This window comes from Scomber scombrus, chromosome 13 (genome assembly GCF_963691925.1).
Source record: "Scomber scombrus chromosome 13, fScoSco1.1, whole genome shotgun sequence".
Lineage (NCBI taxonomy): Eukaryota > Metazoa > Chordata > Actinopteri > Scombriformes > Scombridae > Scomber > Scomber scombrus.
Genome location: NC_084982.1, coordinates 16,331,487 through 16,339,877, shown reverse-complemented (window position 1 = coordinate 16,339,877; position 8,391 = coordinate 16,331,487).

The window sequence follows — 8,391 nt, the reverse complement described above, 5'->3', positions numbered from 1 at the left end:
GTCCACATATGACATCGAACATTTCTCCATACCATTTAATAAATGCCTTTGGGTTTTGAGAATCAGTATATTATTATTTTCTTAAACAACCGCCTATTTATTACACTTGGTAATGGCTCCTAAGTGGACACCAAATTGATTAAATAGGATGTATACAATAATATTGATCAACAAAGTCTCCCCTTGGTGTTCTCTTGTTAAATATGCTCATTAAATCAAGTTTCTTTAATCCGCTGCGGTGTGAATAAAGTAGAATGCACCAAAAATAAATTTGTTTTAGTTTTTCATGTTATTATGTCTTTTCCCATTCAAATATACTCAGTGCTGTTAGAGTAAAGCATATTCTATGTCTCACAGAGGCATTTTCCTTATATCTATAAGTGACTATTTAAAAAATGTTTCATCATAAATTGTGGAAATATGTCCTCTTTGTTTATTTATCATTTACATAAATGCAATAACACTTTTTTTATTTACTGATGCTGTATGAAAGGATGGATTTTCATGTAAGCAGGAATATAGTGTGCATTAAAAATTGCCAACCACTTCCCATGGTTCTTGATCCTCCTAATTAAGCATGCATAATGTTTCTCTCCCAGCTGCTAAGCTTCTGAAAAGCACGAGACAGGTGTATCGAGCCCCCCAGTGAGGCCCGAGAATGAGAACGGTATATGAAGAAGTGCAGGTGTGACATGTTAGGAGGAGTCCAGGTGCTTATTGAGTTATCAGAGGCAGCCACTGCACGTTTGATTTATCACCGAGGGTTTAGCATTGCCATATCTGAGCGGCAATATATCAGACAACAATATAAAATGTTCCGAAAATTACCTGCTGCAGTGCTGCAGTCATGATAACTTACATCTAGCACACTGTCGGATGCAGTGTGACACCTACTGACACTACAGGTGAAAAACTGACATTGCTTATTGAACTTGTACAGTGACAACACACACTAAATCACGATTGCAAAGGCTTTAGCCTAACCAGCAATTCACCTTGAATTCACCCTTTTAGTGTTATGATTCGTCACTGATTTGTGGTATATGGTTTGTTTGTCTGAACTCAAGTTACGGCAGAGCTGTGCTGGGACACGAGTCTCATTGAAAGTGCATTAAGACCAATTAAAATATGTTTGCACATCTCATAAACAACGTCCATTAGAAGGAGTCTTCAGGTACTCATCATACATTGTGTGCTCTTTGACATGAGTGGCGTGCTCGCCACTGCATTCTTACAATGAGCCAGCCAGTCTCCATGAGCACATAAAAGGTACCGAGATTTATGGGGGAGTTTTTATCCTAGACTCAGGCACCATTTGATAAACAAGCACTCTTTGCTTGAGGCTAAATAATACTCTTTGAGGTCCTGATTTACAATGCTGTGAAGGATCCATTTGTGGTTCAGCTCTGAGGCATGCACCTCTGTGATTGGTCATCCGTAAGTTCAAAATTTGGGCTCAGATCTACAGCTCACGAGCTTGAGAATTTCTAAATGGACAAATGCATAAATGGTGGCGGGTTCTTATTCAGTAAATAGATGAAGAGAAATGAACTTTTTAGAGATGTAAAAGGCTCTTAGATTTAACAAAATCTTCCCCTATTCCCTCTGATTGAAGCTAAAACTGAGGCAGCGTGCAGCCAATCTAATATCCCTGGCTTTTTAAAAGGGAACTCATTGGGGTATTGGTCCACTACATGGACTCCTAAGAGATCTGATTAAAGGGAAATCCTTCAATGTTTTACCCTCACCCTCTCCATAATAAATCAGAGGCACATTGCAAATGCCAAAATTCATCTCACATCGCCCAGCTTGACATAGGAAAAATCAAGTTTCCTGTAAAGGGGATGAATGCTTATAAATACTAATTGTACACTGCCCTTTTATTTTGGGCATACAGATTAGAGCTCTGTGGCAAGCCCTTATAACATTTGATAATTGTTGAGCTTATATTTTATACTAAATGCAGTGCAGGTCTACATATGTTAAGTGTCTTTGTTGCGTATGAAAAGATCAAATAACAATAACATAACGTCAAAGTGATAATGGTATTTTTTAAAATAGAGCATAACTCAAGTGTTTATTTAGTGTACATATACACATTTCCACATCTACCAATCCTTAAAGAAGACCATACAGCGTGAAATATAGTGTCGGACTAAAATTATATATATCACAGCAGTAAGTATTTAAATACATTATTTCCTGAAGCGTGTGGGGTCCAAGGTTAAGACACAAGCAATAAACTAATGTGAAATAAATTCAAGTGAAGTTGCGAGCACACAGGAAAAGAAGAACAGGCAGATTCTCCATTGCTGACGTGCACAGGGTCATGTGTTTACAAGCTCTTGGTGCATGACAGAAAGTTCCTCAGCTTGGATATTAACCAGTGAATTAACTGCTAATGATAGCATCAAGTTTCATTAATGAAAAGAAAATCACAGATCATTTACCTCATGAGGATTGCTTGTAAAGAGATACAAACGAGATCGACTGATCTAATCAGTTTTCACGCATAATATTTTAGGTTTTATTGTAGTGACATTAAACATAAAGATGTGGCTTTAGCTTTTAATGTTTTTTTGCATCATGTTGGTACATGAACATGTCACTGAAGCCTTGTTGTGTGTCTTTTTCAGCAGAGCCTGACCTATATTTATCACAACTGTCTCAAGTTGCAGCCTATACATCAGACTCTCCCTTTACAGACCTTAACTTTAAAGCCTTGCACCTCTCCAGGATATATTTATTCTCATATCAAATGTCACTAACATAGATTGCCTCCATAACCTGCCTCATTTAGCTTGAGTTGTTAAATGAAGTTCAACACCTGAGCAAAAACTAACTAACTGGCCAACTTTGGCTTGTTTGGTGATTTATAGACATGAAACGCTGTCATTGCAGTTCAAATACATCTAAAGTCTTGTCTTTTATTTGATGTTTATGGGGTAGCGAGGAGGGCATGACATTGTTGGGTCATATTTTGACACATTAATTGGACTAAGGGTTTTTCATCACAGCTGTTGGGAAATTAAGAGGAGATTGAACGCCCCTGATGTCTTGTAATTACTGTTTCATGTTGTGTAGCCTCACTTACGAGCAGCGGCGCTCTCTGATAAATGGCCAATAAAAGCAATAATGCAGCAACTACCATACAAAAGACTTAAGAGGGGAAACGGCTCCTTTCACGTCAAAAGTTGAGGTCAGGAGGAAACAATTCAATTAGTGTCAGTTACAAATTAATACAATAAGTCATATTTTAAGACTCAATCCAATTCAATAGGAGTGTCAGAATAGAATTATATGGGCGACACTGCTGTGACCTCAATCAGGTATTAAGATAATTAAACACAATTTTGGCATAGAGGCGGCATGTTTAGCAAAGGAAACGTTACGCCCAGTGTGTTTTTAGGCCATGTTCCGGAGAGGAGGGGGACTGCATTCAAAACAAACCGCTGTCCTTGATATCAGCTGGTTAATCCTCTCCCTTTAGTGGCTTTATTGGTTCATTCAAGAGGGTCTGTTGACATTCCCCCTGCCCTGTTAAAAGGCGACTGCATCTCAAGTGAAATCTGGAGTGTTCTTTACACAGGCAGGGAGCCCCATGTGGCTCCTGCCTCCCAGCGGGCCTGTGATTTTCCTGCTTTAAGTGTCTACTGTCAACACTAATTTGTCCCACTCCTCCTCCGCCCCCTCCGGAGGGGGACACTCTCCTAAAGTTTTAATAAAAGATCTGCTATAACTCCGTTTTCAAGGGGTGAGACAAGAGCTTTAAAAGCCACAGAGGCAATAAGATGCCAGGTAATGATTACAAGGCTTGAACAGAAGCAGTTACCAATACCACATACTGTTTTACACAGCACACTGCAAGTGTGTGCTGCAGCTAAAGGCTGTCTTCTTTACAGGCGTCATCTACAAAACAGAGATGTTCTCTCAGCATTAAATTATTGGAAATGAAAAGCAAAGATTTCTTTTTTATATAGTCTTACGGGACAAAACTGTGATTTAAATGACATGAAATAAAAGTTTATATGGTTTAAAATGTTGAATATTGTGTGATACTCGTTCTATGTTTGTTCTTCCAAAAACACTTCAGTCTCTGTTGTCAGTACAATAGGGGAATGCTTTTGTCTTCTAGTGTGTATAAGTATACTTATAATGATCGAAGAAACCAATTCTCAAATTACGCTTGTGTAAAAAACTTGTTTAAAAGTTACTATTTATTTTTTCATTTTATTTACTCTGCGTGACTTAATGTGTCTCTGGCCGCTGTTTGTGTCCTAATACAAAGTGAAAATGTGTTGTAGCCCAGTAAATCCCTTTTGTGCATTTTCATTTATCCCATTTTTCCTCAGGGTTAATAATAGCAGCATGATTGCAAATAATAGTTTCTGACATGTTTTTCTTGAATACAATTTCAGAGCTCAACAAAGTAGATTGCTCCATTTCATTTATCTGCCTTTGATGTCTAAAGGAAAATCAATGTAAAAAGTAATTTCTCTCCTGCCATTTAACCAAATTCCCATCTAGCTGAATGATAGGTCCCTGGGAAAGCAGTCAGGAGACTTTCTTTTCAATTATCCCTGACTTGTTTACATAGTGTTTTGTGCACTGGACTAGATGTGAACATACAAATCTCATATGGGTTCTGCTGTTGTTGAGGAAGCTAAATACAATTTCACTTCTAAGGTAGGCAAGAACCATGTAGGAAATTGTTCAATATCTCAGTCGAAGGCCAATTTTCACTGCATTGTTTTGTCGCATAGAGTATTGTAGGGTTATGGTAATGTAATATACATAATTCATACACCTTGGGCCCCCTCCTCATTTTTGATTCTGCTGTCCTGCCTGTTCATCTGAAGCTGAATTAATGCTACATTGTCCATTAGGCGGCCATAACACAGGGCAATACTGTCACACACTATGGTTGGACTGAAATTCCCTTGAGGCAAATGGTATTCCTCATTTTTCCATTTTTGTATACAGGCTATACAAGAATTGCTTTGCAAAACACCACATTTCTCATTTTGGGTCAAGACTGATATGTTTTCGACTGATGCAGAGATTATAATTCTCCGTTGTAATTGGAAAGCAGCATTTTCATCAGGAGCTGAATGTTTTTCGCACCGTCCAAAATCCACATTTCTTTTTGCGCTAACTGTGTTTTGGCTTGTCCTGTTCTCAGATGGATCAGCGGCTGTGAGAGCACAAAGAAAGAGCGTTAGATGTGGCTTGTTATCCTCTCCAGGGTTCACTTAGAGAGCCCCAGACTGCTGCAGTTGTGACCTTCATAAGGCACTGTCTCCCTGCTGGGAACACACACACTCACACACACCAAGCACATCCACTCCACAGCCGGCACTCATTGGGTCATGATGGGGCTAAGCAGCCCCATTAAAGCATGCTCATCTAGGCTGGGATCACGTGCACAAAGCGTAGAGATGGACTCTAGCCAAGAGGTCCTGAGCACTTGGTTTCTTGTTCGACAGCCCAAGTGTACTGTACTTGAAATTACAGGAAGTAGTAAATTAATGCTCTTTTTCAGTATGCTATATCTGTGTCATCTTTTCCTCAGGATACCATTCTTGTGATGTTTCGCGCTGAGCTCAGTGTATTATAAATCCATTTTTTGGACATGCTGTGGTCAGTTTAATGATCATTATGTGGCTCAGATGGAAAAACAAGGGAATAAGGTGAATCAATGATCGATTTTACAACGTGACTTGATTCATGGGTAGTGCTGTGATAAATGGCCGTCTTATCGAGCTTGTGGGTAACTGTTGTGAAATAAATTTGTATGTTGTGAAAGAGAACTCATTTGATAGGCCGTTTGGCTTTACTCTCAGTGTTTCATTAGTTGATTAACATCCATTAGTGCACTTTGCTGTTCAGCAGAACATAGTGTTTTATTTAATGACCACAGATTATACAGCAGTTTGCAGTGTAAAGGTAACTATGAAACATTTCAGATATTCATTATAGAAGCTGCAGCTGTGCCCTCCACAATCTTTTGAGATCCAGATTTTAAATCCCCAAGCACCACATCTCTCAATGTTTTTTCCCCCCTTTTTTATTTAATTAGTCAAATGAGATACAGAATTGCTTTTCTCATTGTGGTATGTAGCTTCTGTGGCAGCTCTGTAAGAACACGGGCATGTAAAATATCAAGCAGAGGATCTGTCTTTGATTCTGGCTGATGGGAGGGCGAGCTTCACCTAAAGGTACTGAAGCAAAGAAATAATGGTATACTACACTGCTTGTGAAAAGCAATAGGAGAACGGAGGGGGGTTCACATTAAAAGTGTCTCTCTAGGTAGCTGACATGACGCGACTAGTCAGACGTAAATAATGACAGACGGAAACTATCATGAGGTCTGTGAAGCATCCGCTTGCTGCCATCATTTTCTGTCTAACCTTGCATTGCCAGCAGCTCACCAGCTCTGGAGATCATTTAAAAAGCAGACTAACGATGCTGCCAGACCTAACACCAGTCACAAGGATTTGCATGAGTTTAGATCAGCTAAATAGATTTTTATTTCAGCCATAGGTAATTTTTTTTGCCCCCTTTTAGTATTGATTTGTCATCTTTTAAATTCATATATAATTTTCAATAATTCATTTGAAATATAGTTTTTAATCTCACAATTTTATAAAGCTTTTCTTGTGCTGTTTTGAAGAGGAGTGTGTTGCTTTTCTGTTACATGTATGTTAGCCAAACTACTGCTGATGAGGTAAATAGGGTTCATTTTTCTCTTTAAGTGGATGTGTCACATTTTGAGTGAGGGTAAAATGATGATACAAGAGGACTAAAAGTTAATATCAATTCATTGAATGACCTGGTGCTTTTTAATTATATTCTGCTCATATGACATACAGTAGGGCCTCTACTTGTAAATCACATTTAAATCAGGTACTACGAAGGGCACAATTAAGAAAGATGGGCCTAATTTTAAAATGTTTATTTTTGCATTGCATGGCAAGAGATGAGCAAAGTCATTTAGTTTGGACAGAAGGCTTTTCTTCACACTGACGCACCGACCCACAACATCTCTAAAATAACATTCCTGTAATTGCTCCATGGCTATAATACCTTTGAAAGTGTTTTTATATTTATGATTAGGTCATTCATTTCTACCTTCAGCCAGTAGGCACGTGACCATATTTCATGTGGAGAATATGTACGTGATATGTTGCGTTTAAGTGATGTGAAAAATAATTAGAATATCTGCATAGACTCTCATTTATTGTGCCAGCTCACCGGTTCCTCAGTAGAACTCAATAACAATGCAAAACAAGAGCCCATTCCGCTATATAATTAAATCATCTTTGGGGACATGTTTTGCTCTGCACAAAATTTGAAACTTTAAAAATGGCATAGTAATGTATTTGCATAATATAACAATGAGTCCCACTCAACAAATTTATTAGTCTAGATTCTGAAAAAGCCATAGCAAAGCAACTTGCATACTATAATTGGCATCTTGTGGTTTGCTTTCCTGAGGAGAAAGTGAATTTTTATATGCTTTTATAATAAATAGCATATTTAAGCACCCAGGAAATCATTGGGAGACATCCATCCTACAACGTTTCATTTATTCTAGTGTGTTTAATTAAAGCCAGGAAACTACATGCAATTTGTGTCTGAACAGTGTCTAATGTCTGAGACTGGTTATTAGATATTAAATTGATGCATAATTCAGGCAATTAAGAAAGTAATCACACAAAGTAATGTAATGGAAGTTAATTATTACTGCATAAGCAAACAGTTCATCAATGCTAGTTAATGCTGTGACTGCATCCCTAATATGCTCACCAAGCACGGAAATTCCTCTCCCTCAATGTTTTGATGTGCTGATTAAACATTGTGGAGGCAGATTAGTGAAGAAAGGAAGCAGGGCCTCCTCACCTCTGCTGTTCCTGAGCGGCAGGGTTCAGTGTGTTGTCGCAGCAGGGGGGTGGAGTTGGATGGGGGGGTTTGAGGGGGTGGGGGGAGGAGAGGGAGTGCTCTTCAAGCACCAAAAATGACGAGGAAGGATCGATCTATCTATCTATCTATCTATCTATCTATCTATCTATCTATCTATCTATCTATCTATCTATCTATCTATCTATCTATCTATCTATCTATCTATCTATCTATCTATCTATCTATCTATCTATCTATCTATCTATCTATCTATCTATCTATCTATCTATCTATCTATCTATCTATCTATCTATCTATCTATCTATCTATCACCAGTTGTTGTGCAGGTAAAAGCTCAGTGACAACACAGCGTTTTCCTCTGTGGACTCAAAATCACGTAAAAAAACAACAATTTGGCACACACACACACTCTCTCTCTTTTGAAGACATCTGATAAAACAAGACCTTCCAGCCTCGGGTTGTTTTCCT